The 21529-nt window shown below is 46.9% G+C and overlaps 1 protein-coding gene and 1 long non-coding RNA gene across 4 annotated transcripts in view; one reads left to right on the top strand and one right to left on the bottom strand.

Moving 5' to 3' along the window:
- The window catches only part of Hivep3 (HIVEP zinc finger 3), a 458107-nt gene that overhangs the window by 317345 nt on the left and 119233 nt on the right, over positions 1-21529 (bottom strand). The window lies entirely within an intron of this gene.
- LOC125620420 lies at positions 4347-14475 on the top strand. Its single transcript, XR_007352077.1, has 3 exons — positions 4347-4485; positions 6581-6588; positions 14463-14475. It is a non-coding gene; the product is annotated as an uncharacterized LOC125620420 (long non-coding RNA).

Here is a 21529-nt window from a genome sequence, read left to right as displayed (position 1 = left end):
TGGAGTTCAGTAGCTGGAATGATTCACTATATTGTAGCTTTGATTTGTTGTGTGGTAAACAGGGTTAAAGGTAAATTTCTTTTACAAAACCAAAATGGGGCAGAGCTGAATTAGTTTGCTGGAAATTCCACAGTAAAATAAGGGACTGTCTAGGGGAAGGGGGGCAGCTGGCTATTCATAAAGAAAAGCCCTAATGGAAAGGGTCTGAGGGACACTGTTCCAAGGGGTTCTCTGGCCACACAGACAAAAGAGGGGACAGTGTTCAGACTACTGCAGAGCTGACTGGCTGGGATGGGGCCGGAGGGTGCTGCTGGGCCAAGCTGGGGCAGCCTCGCAGTAGTCCTGCCGATAAATATCTTCCAGGACAACTGGGCCCTGCCCTGAAGGAGCTGTAGTGAAAATGACCTAGACAAGCAATGAGACTGCGGCCTCATTCCCCGGCTGAGGTCCTCCACGCTGCTCTCCTTTCAAAGAGCCAAAGTGCAAGACAGAATAGGCAACCAATGCTTACTGACCTCCTGCCATGGGCCACTAATATCTCCCACCAAATGCCTGGGAGTTTGGTGACATCATCAACATGACACAAATGACAACACAGAGGCTGAAAATCACAACGTATCTATACCTAAACAACTGATAAGCAGTGGAGCCAGAACTTTGGTTTTGAGCCAACTTCTCCAGGGCCAAAAGAGAACCTAAGACCTCTCAGGACTGAGCTGGCCCTCCAGTGACTGATGGGCACAGAACTGGGCAGCAAGTTGCCCTTGGCACAGCCTGCTCTTCTGAGAGCTCAGCAGGTTACTTCTCACTACTTTCTCCCTGCCTGTCCCCACCCAGCCACATGGAGATGAGATCTTGACAGAGTCCCAGATTGACCTGGATGTTCAGCTCAGCTCAGCCACCTGCTATCAGCTAGATCAATCCTAACACTTCCGCTGACCCAGCACCAAGGGAAGACAGAGTTCCTGGGCCGCCATTACCTTAAAGGGTAGTCCCTGGAAGGTCTGTGCAAATGGCAGATTCCAGGTCCCTCCCCAGACCCATAGAGTCAGAATCTCTGGGAGATGCTGGTGTCCCAGAACCTGCGATTTTAACAAGTTCCCTGTGTGGTTCTCACTCCAGCTAAGGTATGACTTCCCTGGGTTCTCCCAGGAAGACAGGGGCCACCCCATCTCTTCCTTATGAATACCTCTGACCTATTCCCCAACTCCAAAATATAATCATACTTTCTTAACATAAAAAAAATTGGGAGAGGGATTGAAAATAATTAAGGAAAAAAAAAGAGTGATGCATTATTGTACCACATTCAGAGAAATGCTATTAACATTTTGGATAAATTCCTTCCAGTATTTTTCTATGCATACAGACAGAGATATGAATTGCCTGCTTTTTTATGATATTATACCCACTATTCCTGACAACCCACCCTTTGGTGTTGGGGATCAAACCCAGGACCTTGTGCATGCTCTGTAAGCACTCAACCATTCAGCCATACCCCATCCCCAGACCTCTGTCTAGAATCCTCCTCCTTCTGGCCCAGCCAAGCATGAACATGTGTAATTCTGCCATCTGGAAGGATGGGCAGGATCACTGCAATGCCATCTGTGTGCAGCATTCCATGGCTGCCTGTGACCATCACAGATTATAGGCAAGTGTGGCTGATGCAGAGGAAGGGTGGAGAACTGAAATCAGGATGTCAGGGGTTGGAAAACTTGTGTTTCTGCTGACATTGCCCATCTCACCAATCTCAGAAAGCTAGGTCACTCCCAACATACCCACGTTTGGAAGGAATTTCAGAGGTTATCAGGCCCAAACCTCCTCACCAGCAAATGAGGAGACAGAATGATTTCACTTATACTGGAGTCTCATGGTGTCTCCCCACCAAGCCCAGGCTCCTCCCAGGACTCTTGTCACCAGTCCCCATCCCCCAGCTGTCTGCCATACTGGGCAGAGAACAGGAGCCAGATAAGGCCCAGGTCGGGGACCAGGGTCTCAGATTCACCTTTTATAGACAAAGAATCTCTCACTAAGGTTGCCATAACTTTTGGCCTAACCTTTAATTTTCAGACTAGAGAGTATGGCACTTTGGTAGATGCCGCAGTCTGGCTGGGCACAATCAGAAGCCACTTGTCAAAAGAAACTAACTTTATTTTTAGAACCACACACGCCAAACAAAACAGCCTCTCAGGAAAAATCCTCAGAGCCTCAACTGCCACCACCGGCTTTCCACAAGCCTCTCTCTCCCACACCAGCTTCTCTCCACCTCCCCCAATCCTCCTGCTCTTGAGGCCGACAGGCTGGGTCACGTGGGCGGAGCCAAAAAAGTCCCCCAATGAGCAGCTCCGTGGTCTGAAAGGGCAGGGAAACAGCCCAATGAGCATCACCGCAGAGGAGCCAATCAGCTAGATGTTGCTGGGGCCGAGGAGCCAATCAGCTAGATGTTGCTGGGGCCGCTGTGAGCCAATCATCAGCCGGCAGCTGGAAGTTTGCTGGCAGCTGGAAGTTTGCTGGGGCCCCTTCGGCTGTGGCTCTCAACAGGTAGAGAAACTTTTTTGGGAGGGTCTTAGACATAGCTGTCATATTCTAAGGGCATTAGGTACCCATAGTCTTGGTTGAGCAGTCCCTTTCTATATAGGCTTAACCAATTCCAGTCTCACCGTGCTTAAGGCCCTTCTCTGGCCTTAACAAAACTCAAGACACAACCTCCGCTTGTGGGAAACTCAGGAGCAGCAAGACTTAGTTTGAGGATAATTACCAAGTTCTTCCCACTCAGAAATTTCCTTGGGTGCTTGACTTCATGTGAGCTTGACTTCAATATCCAGTTCTCCACCCCCTTAATGACTTGGTTGGGGCTCCCCTAGGACTGCTCAGAGGTCTGAGGGACTCTGAATTCAAAGCAGCAGTCCCTATTTGAAGCAGATGCTAGCAAACATGAATTCATTCATTCATTCCTCCCTTCCTCCTTCCTTCCCTTTTTCTACCTTCTAAATATCTCTTCTTTGGGTTCAAGGTTAATAGCCTTTCAAATACAGTTCATTGAACACCCATGAAACTCATTGAATTGGGCCTTATTCTTTCCATTTTTAAGACAAAGACTCTTGGGGCTCAGAGTGGCAGCCAACACAGATTTCCTGTGCTGCTAATGAAGAACACTTCGGGCTCCAAGGGCTTGGCAATGTATTCTCAGACTTCTGAGATAATTTTGCAGTTGCAATGGTAAGATATTTTCATTGCAGCTGATGAAGATAACTATCCTTTTCCATCTGATGTCTCTTCCTGCTACAGTTCTCCTCGTGTTCATATCTGGGGTGTTATAGCAGCTATAGGCATTCTGGGATCCAGCTAAGGGGAATTTGATTTGGGGATAAATCCAGTTTAGACATAGTGGGATTTATGTATTTGGTTCACAGTCATTTAAGGCAAAGTCTAATTATTACTGGCTGTCCCTAGGATCCCCTGAGCCTCACACATCTGCACCTACCATCCATTGAGCAGCCTGGGCTACAAGGGGCAATGTGCTAGTGGAAATGAAGTGGCAAACTAGGTTACCATTACCACATCCAATACATTCAGTTTCTACTTCACCTGACAAGGGAGGCAGGAGGCTTTTGGAAGACCTGAGTACACAACCTGACACAACTTCACTATTAGAACCAAGTGCCCTGATTAAGGATAAAGAATCCCAAGTTCCCACACGGCATAACTGAACTTGATTTGATTCTTCCATGTGCCACATTTCCTAGACTTACACTGTGTAAAATGCTAGTCACATGTGGCTTTTCAATTTAATTAAGATACAATGAAATGAAAACTCCAATCCTCAGTTGCACCAGCTGCATTTTACATGCTCAACAGCCACATGAGGCTAGTGGTTCCTGTAGTGAGCAACGCAGACATGGAGCATTCCCCAGCCCTGCTGTTCTGCTCAGCTGATATGAAATACCCACTATTAAGACATATCAAGGCCCTTCTTCTCCAGCAGGGGGTGTTTTCAAGCAAATGCATGAGGAGAGAGGAGCAGGAGAAAGGGAGGTCAACCCAGGAGACTGGCCACATGCAACAGGGCTGAAGGGGAGCTAGCGAGGAAACGGAACCCAGGCGGACTGAGGGGGCCTTACAGAGAGTAAAGGCGTCATCAGACACACAAGCCAATGAAACAGCTCAAATCACACCCAAGAAAGGGTCAGGAATGAAAAGATGGAACATATTATTTCCAGAATCAAGGTCACACATGCGTACACACAGAGTGTAAAGCACACGTTGCATTCTGAGGCCTTACTGGGACTCTTAAGTTATGGCTTTGCACAGCTCGAATATCAAAAGGCAGGAGTCTAGAGGTACTGGCACCATCATCCACTTCTTCAGGCCTCCCCTCCACTGCCAGTCCACTTCCCAGAGAGCTACTGCCATTCCAGACCTATATCTAAGATTAAAGCTCAGCTCGGGGCCCCTGGCCCTTTCATGGCTGTCAAGATCAGAAGTTCAGTGTATTCCTTTGTAAGCAAGCCCGGCAGAGCAGAGACCCACGTTTTCTCAACAGGTCTGTGTGTATGGGTGGAGAAGTTGGGAAGTCCCAGGGAAAATGAATTGTCCCCTCTATATCAGTAATGAGAAGTAGCTTACACTAGGAATTATGGATTATTATAACAATGGTGACATTGTGCAGGCAATGACCACCCTCACTTTGAACAGGGCCTTCGAGTTTACCTTACATTTGTTATTCCCACCTAATCATTACAAGGCCCCTAAACCCACTCCACCAACAAAAAAAATGGCTAGAGAAGGTAAGCTTCTTGCCCAGAGTTAACAGCTAAAAATAATTCAACCATTACAACATGGCCCCACCCACTCACCATCCTATGAACAACTCTAAAGAGACAGCTTGCTTATAGTGGCTAAGAGTGCAGGTTCTGGAGCAGACTTCTTAAGCTCAAATCCAGGTTCTGTCAATTAATATCTGTGTGCCACTGGGCATGTGACCCAATCACTCTGTGCCTCACTTTCCTTGTCTATACAGGAATAATGATAGGAGTATCCACCTCTGGGCTGTGTAGATTAAGAAATTTATCATGTAAAGTTCTCAGAACTGAGCCTGGAAGGTGGTAGATGCTCCTTACTGGTCAGCTGCCTTGTTCCAGGCACTGGGCACAAAGATAACCAAACATAGCCCCTGTCCTCAAGGCACACCCAGCCTAATGGGACAACAAAAAAGTAAATAAGAGCCAGAGTTGAAAAGAGCTCAGGGGACAGATGAGGGAACCCAAGCCAGGAAAGGTTGATTCCTAGGCAAAGTGACAACAACTTGGTCGAGTTCTGAAGAACTATGGGCCCTTTTTATATAGTTTCTCATTTAATCCTTGGTCCATTTTACAAATAAGGAGCCTGAGACTCAGAGAAGTTAAGCAGTTTCCCACTGTCACCCAGCTGGTAAGCGGTAGAGCTGGGACTCTAGCTCATGACTGTACGATTTCAGAATCCTCACTCCAAACCTGGGCAGAGTGTGGACTGATCACACAGCTGCGGAGAGGAGAATTCTCTACAAGGCTGGGCAGGGGAACTGAGAAATGGGGGGGGGGTCAGTTTACTTTCTTTACTTACGTAACCTGCATATGGTCACCAGTCAGGCACCTCTCCTGTTCTTCACCACATAATTATTGGATAATGTGAAAAGGAGAGGTGGGAATGACTAGCCTGCCCTCCCCATGTAGGAGCCAGTGGGGAGGGTGGGCTGACACACCCACATTCTTCACCAGAAGCTCCGGCTCCCTTCCAGGGTCTCCACCACTGGATGTCCCAGTGGCACTTCTCAGGAAGGACTGCCCAACCCAACCCTTTTCCAGGGAACATGTCTGGGGTATGATTCATGTACCCAGACTCATGGGATTTCCCCTTTTGCCCCAGACTAACAGACAAGAATTCTGGTCAATGTGCAGGAGCATGGAGGAGACCAGGAAGCTGCAGTAGACCCAGGAAATCTCCCAACACCAGGTCTCACATTTATTTCATTCACATAAAAGAGTTTGCATTCTAATGGGGGGAATTTAGAGTTTTAAGTAAACTTGGTCAAAACACAAAACTTACTTCCTCTTAACTGTGCTTTCCAACCATATACTGGTGGTGGCAGCAGGGCAGGAGGAATGGGAACACACATTTCCACGTGAGGGCCAGGCCATGGGGCTGCCTCTCATGACCTGGGAGTCAATTCTTTTTGGGTCAGGAGCTTTGCAGGTATCACTGGCACACCCTCAGCACAGGACTTGGCTGGGACTCAGCAAATGTCAGCTGAATGAAGGGGGCTCCCTCCAGCTGGGAAGGAAAGCCCTGCTCACCGAACTTTCTAGAAGGTTGTGGGGCTTCACTTTCTCTCTGTCCTGAGCACCCACAGGGGCTGGTAGAGAACAAGCTCACTCAAGGTGTGGCCCTCCAGGGGAGAACTAGGGTTAATTGTTTACTGATGAGCTGTCTCTATAATGCTCCCTGCAGCCACATCTTCCTGTCCTGACTTCATTGCTGACAGAAAGGGATGGAGTCAAACTCACAGAAGGAAATGTCACATGAACAATTTTAAGGCAAATAATAGCACATCTGGTCCTGTCAGCACCAGAGAGCCGCCTGTTTCCTGACTGTATATCAACACTCAGTGACTCAACACGGGAGCAAATATCATCTTTCCACATTACAGGAATGGAGCGTGTTGGGAAAATAAGGAAAAACCCAGGATCCCAACTAGAGCTGAAACATTTTGGACACTGAGCTGTGAATGCTGATGTAAAACTGTTAACCCACCCAAAAAAGCAAGAGTTGGGGTAAAACTCAGCAGAGTTCCCTTTAAGGGGCTCCAAATGGGAGAGCTTTATCTTTTATGAAAAAGTTTGTTTCCTTCAGCCTGTCACCTGGTGTGAACTCTGAATTTTCTAAGAATCAAGTCAGAATCACCAGGTGGCTGACCAATATGGTTCTTATAAATGGGGGTGGAGGGCAGAACCAGCAACTGGGTGCCAAGGATAGATCAGCTTTGCCCACACCAGCTCTGTACTGGCCTTGGCACTGAATCACAGCCCATCGCCACCACAAGACACGGTGCCAGTAAGTGAAGAATCTCACTCTCTTCTGCTCAGTCAACCCCTCTGCTCTGGGACTCTTCATATTCTAAGTCCAATTAAGCCAACCAGCTGTGCTGCCAAGGAAGCAGTCAGTCAGTCTGGCTGCTCAGGCTCTGCTGCTGACAGCTGCAAAGAAAACGCCAACCAGCCCGCAGCTCGGCCTCCCTGGTGATCTGGTGAAAACAGAGACTGCATTTCACCCAAATGTCTACCAGACCAAAGGAGGGAAAGAGGATGGTTCAAAATCACAGCCACTGGCCTGAGCCCACATGCAGAAACTAGTCCAATGCAGCATGTGCTAACATCAGCCACCATGGTCCTGGCCACTTCTCTGGTCTATGAAGAGAAGAGGTGGGAACTGGGAAATGGGCTTTGACCTTGAAATTGAGAAACACTTTGCAAAAATTAACTGTTGGCCAACTCTCTAGAGTGTTAAGCCCCCTACCCAGTAGTTCTTAAATGAGAACCCTTGGGAGTTGACCTCTGAACTTTATGCCCCACCCCCTCGGCCTAGAGATGTTTGAAAATGTCTGGAAACATTTTGGGTTGTCACCATTGGAGACAGGGCTTGCTACTGGCATCCAGTGGTAGAGGCCAGGATGCAGCTATGCATCCTACAGTGCATGGGACTGCAACCCACAGCCAAAAAAAAAAAAAAAAATCTCTGGCCCAAAACATCACTTGTACTGAGGCTGAGAAGCCTTGCTCTAGAGCCAGAGAGCACTGGATGCAAATCCTAAATCCACTGTCAACTAGCTCTGGGCCCTTTATAAAAGCCACTTCACATCTCAGAAATTCCCCTGATGTAGGAGTTTCTAAGTGCCAGGCATCATTCAAAACACTTTGCAAAAATTAACTCATTTAATTTCCCCAACCACTCTATGCCATAGTATGGTTCTTATTCCCTGTTCTACAGATGATGAAACTGAGCTACAGAAAAGTGCAATCAATGGCCCCAAATTACCCAGCTAACTGCAGGAGAAACCAGGACTCCCCTATAGCATTTTGTAGCCAAAGCCCACACTCTTACATCACCCCATTCTTAGAATAACTTAAGGACCAATGCCTATGGCACATTTAGCATCGACCTTAGTCCTTCATTTAAAGATGTACTACAAATGTGTCTCTCATCCCATACTGAGCATTGCCCCACATCGTTTACATTCATTTGAATACCAAGGATCACACCACTTGCTTCTCCTACTTCCTTTCCACCCCTCAGAGAATGGTAAACATCCAAACACTTCCACTCCCCAAACTTGCAGCAATCCCAAAATGTTTATTCAGAAATTCAAAACGAGCTCCAGCAAGGCTGGCATTCATGCATTCAAACGTGATGTTTCCAAATGGGGTAGTTCCATGACAGGGACCTCTGTCAGGGTTCCTGAGACTTGAAATTACTCTCTGCTGTAAACCAACACTAAAGGACATCCTGGTCCTCTGCATCTGGGCTTTAGAAGGTCCCAAGTGTGTCTACTTGAAAATAAATTGTGAAATGTTTTCTATATTTAACAGATAGCTGGGCCTTACTAAGCAAACTGAGAAACAGGCCTTTAGAACATGCTGAGTCCCCTGGCTGGCCACTTTTCAAAACCCTGCACCAGCAAGCCAGGACAAAAAGAAAAACCCACAAGTTTTGGTATAGACAGGTCTGTGAGTACAAGCAAGGAAGTAATTAGCCAAGCCAAACAGTGGGACACTTGATACTTTCAGGAAAGCACAGTCACATTGATTCACTTGGAAAAGCAGCCTGGGTCCTGACAGGGTGCAGCCACTCACTGGAGCACAGGCCGGCCCCTTTGTGCCACTAAGCCAACAGTGGGATGCCCTTGGAGTGTACCTTTCCCCAGGGTACCTTTCCCCACTTCCTTCTACCTGCTCCTCTTCGTCTCCCTGCACATAACCTTCTTTCCAGGGACATCTATACAGTCTGGTCCCAGCTTTCAATTCTACTCCTTTGCTAGAATTTTCACCCTGGGTATTCGGAGCCATGGGGTCCAATGGCCACGCTGAGAGTTTCAAAAGATTCTATAGTGACCGGACTCAAAGTACTTAGGTGAGGGGCTGGGGTTGTGGCTCAGCGTAGAGCGCTCAACTAGTGTGTGCAAGGCCCTGAGTTCAATACACAGTACCACATAAAAATAAATAAATAAAACAAAGGTATTGTGTCCAACTACAACTAAAAAATAAATATATTTTTTTTAAAAAGTACTTAGGTGAACCACAAAGCAGGGCCAGACCGTCAGCCACCCAGAGTACTCATGCAGGCCAGCCCAGGCCAGTCAAAAGTGCTAAGTGGGAGAAAGGGTACATTTCTGACTAAATAAAATTTTAGAAATTGTTTAAAGATTGCAATTTGACTAGAGGTATAAGTAGGTGAGAATCTTTCGATCTCAGAGTGCAGAAATGAAGAAACCACAAGGTTCAAATTTCTTTCTGGAAATAGAATAATAAAGCTGGTCCTTGATGGTTTAGAAACAGGGCTAGGGGTCACCACCCTTTCCCACCAACGAATAAGTCTGTCCTGAGAGCCCTGTGGAGGGTGCCAGCCAGTGAGGGCCTAGGAGCTCACTTCCTGATCCCTCCTGCAGGTCCCTTGAGCAGGAGTGGCCCTGAGGGAAGTTCACTGTGGCTAAGGACTGGAGTGGGGGGGAGCTGAGGAAGGCCCTGGGGGTAGGAAGTTAGGCAGCAGGAGAGGGTGCAGCTATAACCACCCTCCAGAAACATTTCAGGTGACAAAAAAAAAACATTTATTTGCCTTAGGCTGGGAAAATGAGAAGATGGCTTATAAGAAGTGCTAGAGCAAGGAAGAGGCTGTGCTGGGGGAAAGTGGGAAATAGAGAAGAAAGGCAAACCTCTCCCACTGTAGCAGGTCCTTAGAGATCTGCCGTCAACTCTGGAATGATCTTTCCAGAAGTTGAGGAGAGAAGCAGGAAAATTCCAAAAGAAAGACCATTCACTGGTCCAGATGCCCTGTTGGTTACTAAAATACTATCAAGCACTCACAACAGCCTCCAATGATTATCAGTTGAGTATGAGTTTATAATATATTATATATTGAGTGAGCAACCATTACTACTGATGCATATTAACATGTACTAACGTCGCTGACCATGTGGGAGGGAGAAGGGGGCATGTTCTGGAGCCAAATTTCCTGGGTACAAATCACAGCTCTGCCATGTATAGCTCTGTGACATTTGGTCCATCACCGAACTTTTCCATGAAGAGTTTTCCCCTCTATAAAATGGGGATTAAAAACAACATTGGCTTCAAAGTAAAACTCTCAGTAAATGCTAGCTTTTATTTTTAAAAAGCCTCAGGATTTTGAAAGATGCTAAAAGACCTGGAGTGTCAAGGAGTTTATAAACAGTCCTTTTCTTCGGCAGTAAGTGCTGAATTATCTTGTCCTCCTTGGTCACTGTGAGCAGGGGTTTTATCTAGAGATGGAGCATTTCCTGTCAGTGTCTATGAAGGCAATGTGCTAGGTGCCTAGTCCACGGCTTCGCTGCTGTCCATGTTGAACTCCTCTCAGTCTGAGAGGCCCGTCTCTCCAAGTGCCCTGGATCCCTGCTCATAAAACCGTGCCTTTTAATTAGCTCCAATTCTCCTGTCTCAATGGGACCTGGAGTCTTCAGGAAGAGGTGACCCCAGTAAGACAGAGGATCCTGACAGCAGTCACAGAGGACCGGCTAAAAAATCACATGGTGGATTTATTCAGGAAACAATCACAACAGGCGTAGGGGCCACTGCATTGGGGCTTTGCAGTCGGGGAGAGACTGCACCCCCACACACACCAAATGCAGCAAGGAAAAGTGGGAATTCATAGCCAGCAGTGTGGTGGGCATGAGTGGATGGAAAGTTTCCAAGAAGAAACATCACAAAGCTAAAGCAACCCAACCGGTTTCTCACTGCAGGCAGGCCAGGGTGACGAGATCACCTGAGCAATGGTAGAAGATGACACTGTGGTCTGAATGATGATGTCCCCAGATTCATATATTAGGACTTATCCCCCATGATGACAGTATTGAAAGGTGAGCCCTTTAGAGGGGGGTTAGTTGTGTAGGCTCCACTCTCATGAATGGCATTCATGTCCTTATAAAAGAGGTTGAAGGGAGCACCCCAGCCCCTTCTGCCATGTGAGGACACAGAATGTACCATCTATGAGGAACAGGTCCTCATCAGACACCAAAATTGCTATTGCCTTCATCTTACATTTCCCAGTTTCTAGAACTGCAAGCAATACATTTCTGTTATTTATAAATCACTCAGTCTAAGGTGTTTCGTCACAGCAGTGCACATGGACTAGGACAGCTGAGGAACCTGATTGGATATTAAGCTGATTGGATATTGACAGTGGGAGATTCTGACCAAACTGGATTCTTTCTAAAGTTGGACAATGCAAAGATAAACACAGAGGTTCAGAAGCTGAGGCCCAACTAAAACAATGCTCAGAAGAGCATGGAAGGAATTTGGTCACACAGAGGATCTCTGACAGAACTAACTTCAAGGACAGCATGCAGGGGTGAGATCCCCCCTTTTCGAGAGGTGTAACCCTGAGTGACTACTTCTCCTGTGCTGGGAGAAGGAGGACCAGGGTGAGGAGGTAGAGCAGAAAGAAAGGAAAGTGCTAGAAGCAGGGCCATCACCAGTGACATTACTGTGTTCTCAGATGGTCCCTGTACTCTACATGATAGATGAGTTGTTCAATCTCCTAGCATCCTGGGGCAGGAAATAATGGTTTCATCTGTTTCTTATTAATTTGATTCAGTCTTGGTGCACCTTGGAATCAAAGTTCTCATTGAATGGACACAAAACTAATTCCGGATCTTTTTATCCAACATGCAAGAAAATTTGGTTTCTATTAAGTCACGGTCAATGGACACCAAGCCAGCAGGACAGAAGGGAAGGCCTTTCCTTCCCAGACAGTCATCCCTGGAGGTAGGATGGAGCAAGAGAAAGGAAGCAAGTGATCTGGGTCCAGCCATGAAAGAACTGCTGGCAACTCCAAGACCCAAAGTCCTTCTTGCACCCATCTCCAGATAGTGCCCTCACATAACCCAAGAGTAAAGGTCTGGGATCCTCTCTTTAGGTCCTGTGTGGTTCTCCACTACATCCTACAGGTGAGAACCTTCAGGGCTAGCTGTCTTCAGGTCAGCCCTCCTACCTGTAAACTGATCACACATGGACATGCGCACGAATGAACACAAACATGCGTGCACACACACCCACACTTCTGTTCCATGAAGTACTATTATTATCCCCACTTCACAGGTGAAGAAACTGAGGCTGCAAGAATAATCTGCCCAAATTCCCACAAATTGCTGTTGCCTTCATCTTACATTTCCCAGTTTCTAGAACTGCAAGCAATACATTTCTGTTATTTATAAATCACTCAGTCTAAGGTGTTTCGTCACACCGGTAAGCCTCTCATTCAAACCCAGCCTGACTTTTCTCCAAATCTACATTCCTATCCCTGCACCCAAATGTTTTCAGGCCATGATCTCCTGACCTGTCAGCAGAACCCAGGCATTTTAGAGAGGACTTATCAGGAGTTTCTGGGTTCCTTTTGAACTACAAAGCCCTTTATGGGAAGCACAGACCTTGTGAGTGCTTGGGTAGGGGACAGAACAAGATCAGAGAGGCTGCTAGGCCCCACGCTGAGTACCAACACACTTGGCTGCTTCAGGACCAGCCACGTGCAGACCTTCCCCACCAACTGCTCCAGACATTCCTGTGCCAACTTTGCCTCTCTGGTCTCAGTTTCCTCACCTGTAGGATAGACAGAATAAAGCCTGCCCTGTAGGGCTGTGGTGAGGATTTAATGTGATAGAAATCCTAACACACCCAAGGAAGTGCCTAGCACACAGGTGACCAGTGAATGTGGCTATTGCTACTATACCTGGGTGGATTCCCAGAAGCCACTCCCAGATTCAAATCAGGGAAGAGGAGGGAGAGACCGGTCCTTCCTTGTAGAAAGACTATTCTATCATCAGTCTGTTAAAGCATTTCTGGTGCACAGTGAGACTGCGAATCAAACAGATTTTTCGTCGGTTGTATTATTTTCATCTTCTCTGCATAAGACGATGCCTTATGGTGATCATGATACCTCAGGGAGAAGAATGCAGCCCCTTCACAAATACAGGCCTGGCCCCAAAGGCCTCTGAAAAGCATTCTGAGGCAAACAAAATGTCTGTGGAAAGCCTTCAACAGAGAAGAACTTGCTGTTGAGGGAAGGCCAAGGGAGGGACAAAGGAGAGTGGCCAGAGATGAGGCTAAAGTGGGCAGGGCCCATCTTCTAGGGCCATGCAGGCCTCATGAAGAACTTTCTGTTATCTTTAGTTCAGCAAGAAACCACAGAGAGGATCAGGCCAGTGCAAAGAACAGTCTGGAATACTCAAGGAAGAATGTATAACAACTAGGAAACTTGTAGCAGTCGAGCATTGGTGGCCTGAACAGGGGAGTGGAAGTCAGATGGACAGGTGAAATGGATTCAGACACTCACCCTTAGGAAGAGGAATGCGTGGGGGTTAGTGAGAGATTAGGTATTGGCAGGTGGCAGAGAGGAGAGGATGAAGTTGGGTTTCAGACTCAAGCAGCGGAGAGACACACAACAGTGGTGCCCTGTATTGGTCAATTTTTTTGTCATTGTGATAAATACCTACGGGAAACAACCAAAAGGAGGAAAGATTGATTGTGGCTAATGGTTTCAGAGATTTGGGTCCATGGTTGGCTGGGTCCATTGCTTTGAGCCTGAGGCAAGGCAAACCATCATGGTAGAAAGGTGTGGCAGAGGAAAGCTGCTTACTTCCTGGAGGCCAGGAAGCAGAGAGGACAGAGGACAGAGCTGAGACAAGATAAAGTTCCCAAGGGCACACCCTCAAGGACCCGCTCCCCTCCACCAGGTCCCACCACCTAGAGTCTCCACCATCTCCCAGCAGTCATTCAGCTGTCAATGGATTAATCCACTGATGAGATCAGAGCTCTCCAATCACTTCCTCAAAGCCCTGCCACTGATATACTGGGGACCAAGCCTCCAATACATGAGCCTTCAGGGGACATCCCAGATCCAAACCATAACTTGCCCCTTCCTGAGACAAAGCTATGTCTGGAGAGGAGACTCCAAAGCTGAAGGCAGGGGCTGGGGGCTAGTGGGGTGGGCAGTGAGCGTGAGATGATGTTGGTCAGAACTGTGCACATGTCAAGTCACCCCAGTGGAGATGTCGAGAAGGAGTTTATAATTTATAATCAGGTGTTCTGGAGGGCAGGCTAGATCAAAGGTGTGAAAGCTGAAACCACGGAGGTGACATCTTCACCAGGGATGAAGGACACAGTAAGAAGAGACATCCTCAGTTTCTGCAGAACTCCAATCACCATCATCAGCAGCCCAGCAGAGAGGGCAGTGGACAGCAGGAGAAGCAGCAGTAACCAAAAAGAGCAGGCAGGGGGCCAGGAGCCTCAGAAGCCAAGGGAAAGAAAAGCATCCCGAGTTTTAATGATCTTCCTAAATGCCACTCAGAGAGCGAAAACGTGGAAGACGGAGCCACGCCATCAGCATTTTGAGAGACGAGGCCAGCAGTGCCTAGGTGTAGCTGGGTGTGCAAGGGCTGAAGAGATGGGCACATGCGGCTCAGGGAGCTGCTCCTCCAGGCCTCCATCACGTCACTGAGCTTATTCTAGCCTCATCTTAACGAAGATATCACGCTTCTTTAGGTGTACGCTTGTTTACTGTCTTCTTCTCCTTGTAGAAATGCAAGGGCCGGAGGGCAAGCTTTCTGTTTTGTTCACTGGTAGAGTCCCAGTACCTAAAAGCATGCTTGGCACAAGCAGGAACTCAAGCAACAGGAATGGTGACTGTTAGATGAGTGAAACAGAAACAAGAGTAGAGGTCAGTTTGGTGAATAGGGAGAGAGAGAGGGAGTTGGAAAGTGCTGGGTGTGAGGAGGAAAAAGATGGGCTAGTGCCCCTTACAAGGTGGGTCCCCCAGCTTGTGTGGAGGTTTGGGAGAAAATGTGGGACACTAATATGCACTCATAGTAGAGAATATGAGAGGTATTTTACTGTCTAAATGGTGTCCAACCCTCATGTCCTCATCATGTCCTCATCTTAGGTAATGTCTCCCAGAAGCAAACCTTAAGACAAGGACTCCTGAGCAAGTGATTCACTGAAGAAAGGCTTCCAGGGGGGTGTGCGAGGGAGCGGAGGAAGCAGGAGAGAAGGGAAGAGGACAGTCAGGTGTGACCTCAGGGTACATCCCAGCCCCTCCCAATGAGCCTTCCAGGATGTAACCTGCACCTCCTCTGAGCTTGTCCCCCAACACCAAGGCCAAGTGGCAGAACCTTCAGCTGCCCCACCTCACCCTAGTTAATACTGGCTCCTGACTGCCACTGGGGGATGCCACTCACTCCCAGGAACTCCATCTCTGTTGGCAGAGGGCAATCCCCTGAGAAGGTGGTGGGCTTTACCAAGAGCATAGATGGGCATGCAGAACTGGTCAAAGTGGCCCAAGAGGGTGTAGGCACAGGGCTAGCCATGTGTGCTAGTAAATCTGGACAGGACTTTGCGTGAATTACCCTGGAAAAACCCACCAAACAAATAGCCTCATACCAGGGGGCTGGTGGTACAGGGACCCTTACCATTCAGAATAGTTTCTGTCCCAAAAAATAATCTCTCACAGGAAGATATGCAGGCCCATGAAGTGTACAGAGTGCTCTTCGTGGATATCTATGGGGTGTGAATTCAGAACAACTACTAAAATTGAATGTGAGATGTTTTACAGTATTCAGAAATACTTCAAAGTCAAGGAATAAAACACTGGATAATGTGTGTTACATTCCTGGGACATATATTATATCACAGTACAATGACATTGCAGAATCCTCAGAAATACAACCAATTGAAATAAAACAAATAAATCAACCAACTAATATTTATGAACTCCTGCTATCAATCCAGCCTTGTGCTGGAAATGGCAAAATGGAGAAATGTCCCCCTGCTAAAAGTCTGTCATCAGGCTGGGGGGTCAGATGATGCTCCAGAAACAATTAAAGAATTGAGTAACATAATCCATAGGAGGGCATGTAGTATGATGGTTAAGACTTCAGCCCCAAAGCTGAATTAGGATTACTCTAATTCTTGCCACTAGATTCTCTGCGGCTCAGTTTCCCCATAAGAAAAATGGAGATACTAGTGCCTCCTTCACAAGATTCCTCAGGGGATAAAATGAGGTCATTTCTGGAAGGTGCTGTGTGGATGCATACAGCTGGCACTCAGTCCTTGAAACTGCTGTAGTTATATTGGACGTGAGGCACAGAAAAGACCCCTGCTGATCCAACCTGTCCTATCCTGCTTTCCTTGGGAAGATCCAAGACATTCATACCTGACTAGGGGGTTCACAAGGGAAAAGAAATCAAGAAACATCTATCATTGTTTTCTTGGACCCAGATGTGACCAAACTAAGCCTGGACCGAGAGCTGAAGGACGGATGGCGTGCTCCTCTGCTGAGTGGGCTGGGAGCCAGGGTCAGCAGCTTTCTGTCCTGGGAGCCTTTCAGACTCAGAGCACATACACACCCAGACTCTTAAAGAGGGTTAGGTCAGCAAACAGACATTGAAAAGCCATTAGCATCTCTGTGTCCCTGTCGGCTATCTCCTGCCCAGCAACCAGGAACCAGTGCAGACAGTTCGCTGATTAGCCTGCAGAACAGGGTGCCCAGATCCAAGGAATGTAGCCACATGGCCTATATTCCAGTTGCACCTTCACGCACAGCTGTGCAACCTTGAGTCCATGACCTTGACCTCTGAAAACTCAATTCCCTTGTCTATAAAATAATTCCTGACCCAGCTACACATTAAAAACACTGGGGGAAGGGGAAGTGTTTGAAAGTCTAAATGCACAGGCCTCACCCCAGACCAATAAGATCTGAAGCCCCCTGATGGAACCCACTGCTGTAAGGGGACATGCTCACCTTCTACTCACAGAGTAGAATTAAATGAGATATGTGTGGAGGACATTTACACCATGCTTTTGCTCCATAAAAGGTAGTTTTCATGCTGGACCCCTCTGAGTTCCTAGACCTACATCACCAGGCCCCTGGAGGAATGCACTTTAGAATTTTACTCTGCCCATGGGAAGTTTCTGCTCAGGTACCTCACTTTAGCAAATATCAAAGATCAATCCGTCATTTTGATCTTTCTAGTTCTTTTTGATCACACTAGTCCTGAATCATCTTACTATGGGAGAGAGGAAAAGTTCAGGCCCCCAAAGTGCTTCTATCTCTGGATTAAAGCCTGTGAGACCACCTCCTTGTCTCCAACTATGCTCTCGATGGGCCAAATGTCCCCATCCTGAGAAGAGAGTTGCCTTCCAGAGATTCAGTACCTGGCTTGCAGAAGTGCCAGGGCCTGAGATGGGAATCCATGACTGGCTACTATGGAGGCTGCTCCAGCAGTCACATCCTGGGCAGAGCTGTAAGACTAATATCCCTGGCCTGTGGTTCCTTTGCCATGTCTCCAATCAACCCAGGGATTCAAGCCCTGTGAAACATAGAGACCGATGACAACTAGGTTAGGAGGATTTAAGAGTATGTGCGCGGGCCTCTCCAGTCCATATTGCTTCTTTGGTTGCTATGTCTGGACCCAGAGCTGGAGAAGGAAGTGGGACAGAGTAAAAAAGATGGGGTCCCCTTGTAGTTTGTAGTTATATTGTTTAAAGAATAATAAACATGAAGAACAGAAACAAAACTTCAACTCAAGGGCTGGTTTTGTAGCTCAGTGGTACAGCACTCACCTGCCAGAGGTAAGGTCCTGGATTCCACCCCCAGCAACACTGGCAAGTGGGAAATATGGACAAACTTCAATTCAAGTGGTAAAGAGAGGTATCCATCTGGGAGATGAGCTGGTAACAAGGGGGAAAGTGCTGTCCTTCCAGGATAAAGAAATTGATTTTGCTGCCCAATGAGAGGTCAGGTTCCCAGGTAGCAGAGCAGTTGACAGAGACTCTTCCAGACTCCTCTTGAGCCTAAAATGTGCATGTCAGACCCCAATACCCATTCTTGTCAAGTCTCTCAACAACACAGTATTTAGTATGGGCTGTCTATCTATCTATCTATCCGGTTATGTATCTTTCAAGCTCATGAGGTAGCTACTGGTATTACCCCTCATTTTGCAGGTGAGGCACACAGAGGCTAAATAACTTGTTCAAGGTCATATAGTATGTAACAAAGTTGGGAGATGAACCCTATAAGTCTGGATTCAATGCCTGTGCTCTTACTTCTTATGCCAAATTGTCTAGTGAGGGTGTCAAACAGGTCAACAGACAATTACAATACAGTGTCTAAGTAATTCCTGGGGCCTAGCACAGATGGTGGTATCCAAAATCCTATTATAATCTGATTGTTCACTCACAGGAAGGAAAAAAGAACCTGGTGACAGGCTGATTGGCACAAAGACAGGCAAAATGGACATTCCAAAAGAGACCTGATTAGGTATTTTCCTGAGCAATAAAACGATATGAACACAAAGACGTGTACCTAATTGTTCTTGGAAGCTTTATTTGCAATAGGCAAACTTTGGAAAGAACCCAGATTTCTACCAATAGGTGAATGAATTTTTTTTTCCTAATTATGCACGTTAAGTACACCGAATCTGACATGCTTGGAACCAGAAACATTTCAGATTGCAGGTTTTTTCCAATTTTGGAATATTTTCATACACACAATGAGATATCTTGGGAATGGGACCCAAATCTAAATACGAAATTCATCTTTGTTTTTGCTTGGTGCTGTGTTGCACACATAGTAATTCTAGCTACATGGGAGACTGTGGTAGGAGAATCACAAGTTCAAGGTTGGCCTGGGCCACTTAGCTAGGCCCTGTCTCAAAATTAAATTAAAAGGTCTGGGGGTGTAGCTCAGTAGTAGAGCACCTGCCCAGCAGGCACAAGGGCCTGGATGTAATCCTGAGTACCACACACACACACACAAAAAAAAAAATTTATGTTTCACACACACCTTATACACACAGCCTAAAGGTAATTTTATATAATATTCTTGGTGTCTACATTGTGACTGTGACCTATCACACAGGCCAGGTATGGAATTCTTCACTTATGATGTTCTGTCAGTGCTCAAAGAGTTTTTGAGTTTTGGAGCATTTTGGATTTAGATTTTTGGATTAGGAATGCTTAACCTGTATACCCTCTCATCAGAATACTATTCAGCTATGCAAAGAATGAAGTACGGATAAATATAACACAGATGAATCTCAACGAATTATCCTCAGCAAAAGGAGTCAGAAGAAAAGCGTGCATACTATATGACTCCATCTAGATGCAATGCTAAAAAAAGTAAACTCTAGTGTCAAAAATCCAGATCAATGGTGGCCAAGAGATAGGAGTGGGAGAACTGATTGAATGAGACATGGGGGGACTTTTGGTAATGATTGACATGTTCTATATTGTGATTACGATAGAAGCTACACAAGTATAGATACCTGTTAAAAACCCTTTGAATTGTACACTTATAACCATGAATTTCGTTATATGTAAATTACACTCAATTTTTTAAACTTTTTCAAAAGACTCTTGAGGTTACCAAGTCCCAACTTAGATGTGCTGGGCTTTGAAGGTAGGGGTAAGGGTTGAACATACTTTCCTCTCTTTGCTTCTTTGCTTTTTTTTTCTTTCTTTCTCCCCCTCCCATTTCTTCATTGGCTCTTCCTTCCTACTTTCTTCTCTCCCTTTTTCTTCCTTCATTCCTCTTCCCACCTTACCTCCCTTCTTTCATTTCTTTTTTCCTTTCCTTCTTCTTCTTCTCTTTCCAAAACCTTCCACCTTCTTTTCCAAGCCAAGCCTGGTGATAGGCCCCTGTGCTCCAAGCATTTCCAGTACTGCCATTACAAATTAGTGGAAATGATCAGACACCAGGTAGATTGGTTCTCAGTACACTTGAGAGGGGCAGATGCTCTGCAAAAGTGGCCAGTGACCCACAGAGAAGGCTGGCAAGACCACAAGACTCTTGCTGGGTCCCTCTGTGGCTTCTGCCCACGAGGTACAAACTATGCATATATTAAACAAAAGAAGAGGAAGAGCTTTTCTAAGAATCACTAGGCTTTGGGAGAGAGGAAGGTCATTTGTCTTCAACCAAGTGGGGGGGGGGCGTTCCTTCTTTGGGACCTCCATTAGGGGATGAGGGGGAATAGGCGAGGGGGTCCAGTGGGGGAGAGGAGCAAGTGCACACAACAGGGAAGGCCTCTCTGAGGAAAGAGCAAGGTGAGTTCTTCATCTTAAACCCTAGGAAGGATAAAAGGAAAGATGGAGCCCTTCATCCAACCAGTGCCCACAGAGCCAGCACCCAGGTCAGACACATCCCCACCCTCACTGGATAAGAAGAGAACAGAGAAGTTAACCGGGCAAGGAGACAGCAGGAATGGAGACAGAAATGAGACTGGCATAGTTCCCTCTAGTGGGCTGCAGGAGGCCCCTGGCAGCCGGAATGTCCATCTGCTATGCCCCACCACTAGTAGGAGGCTCACAGGAAGGGAAGGGGACAATGACGGACCTATAGCCCCTTGCTCAGAAATATACCAGGAAGTGAGCAGCAGGACCCACCAGCTTGGGAGTAAACCACCACAGAGTCATCAGTCGGGACTCTCTTGGACAAAGAGAGTGAGAAAGTCTCTCAGCCAAGAGGTGGAGGTTGAGTTCAGCCAAGCTCAACCCAGACACATGGGCAGTGGGAGGAGGACTGCGGAGGCCAGCTGCCCTCCAGGTTCTGTTTCATGGAAGTTGAGAGAGCCAGTCTCGGAAGACTGGTGCTTTCACTGTTTTTCCCCAAAGAAGAGGTGGTCCCCGTAACAAACCAAGAATGAAAAGAAAAGGGAGCATGAAGGCAGAACCTGACCTAAGACAGAGAAAGGCATCCACAAAGACAAGGTACAGAACTCTGGCCTTCTAGTAAGTGAAAGATCAAGAGACCAGCTCCAACCCTGACTTAACTCTGCTCCAGGTTTGGAAAAAAAACTATATCCAGGAGAAATATCCTGCCAAAGCAGGACAGCCCATGTGTGGAAGTGAAAACCAGCCAAAAACCTGTCAGCTCTCCCAAGTTACAAGAAGGAAGAATTAACGCCCTAGAAGCTGGTGTACTTTTGCTAAACTACATATTACATACTCAACATTGTGTCATTTGCAGGAAAATGGGTGGAACTGGAGAGCATCATGTTAAGCAAAATAAACCAGGTTTAGAAAGTCAAAGGCCATATGTTTTCTCTCATATGTGGAAGCTAGGGAGAAAAATGGAAACTAAGGGATCTCATGAAGATAAAGGGGAGACCAGCAAGGTAGAGAAAGGACATGGGGGAGGAGGAGGAGGAGGAGGAGGAGGGAGGAGGAGGAGGGAGGCAAGGTAGGGAATGATGAGCGAATGGGTG

The sequence above is a fragment of the Marmota marmota genome, unplaced genomic scaffold (assembly GCF_001458135.2).
Source record: "Marmota marmota marmota unplaced genomic scaffold, marMar, whole genome shotgun sequence".
In the NCBI taxonomy this organism is placed as follows: domain Eukaryota; kingdom Metazoa; phylum Chordata; class Mammalia; order Rodentia; family Sciuridae; genus Marmota; species Marmota marmota.
This window is presented reverse-complemented; position numbering and strand designations above follow the sequence as displayed.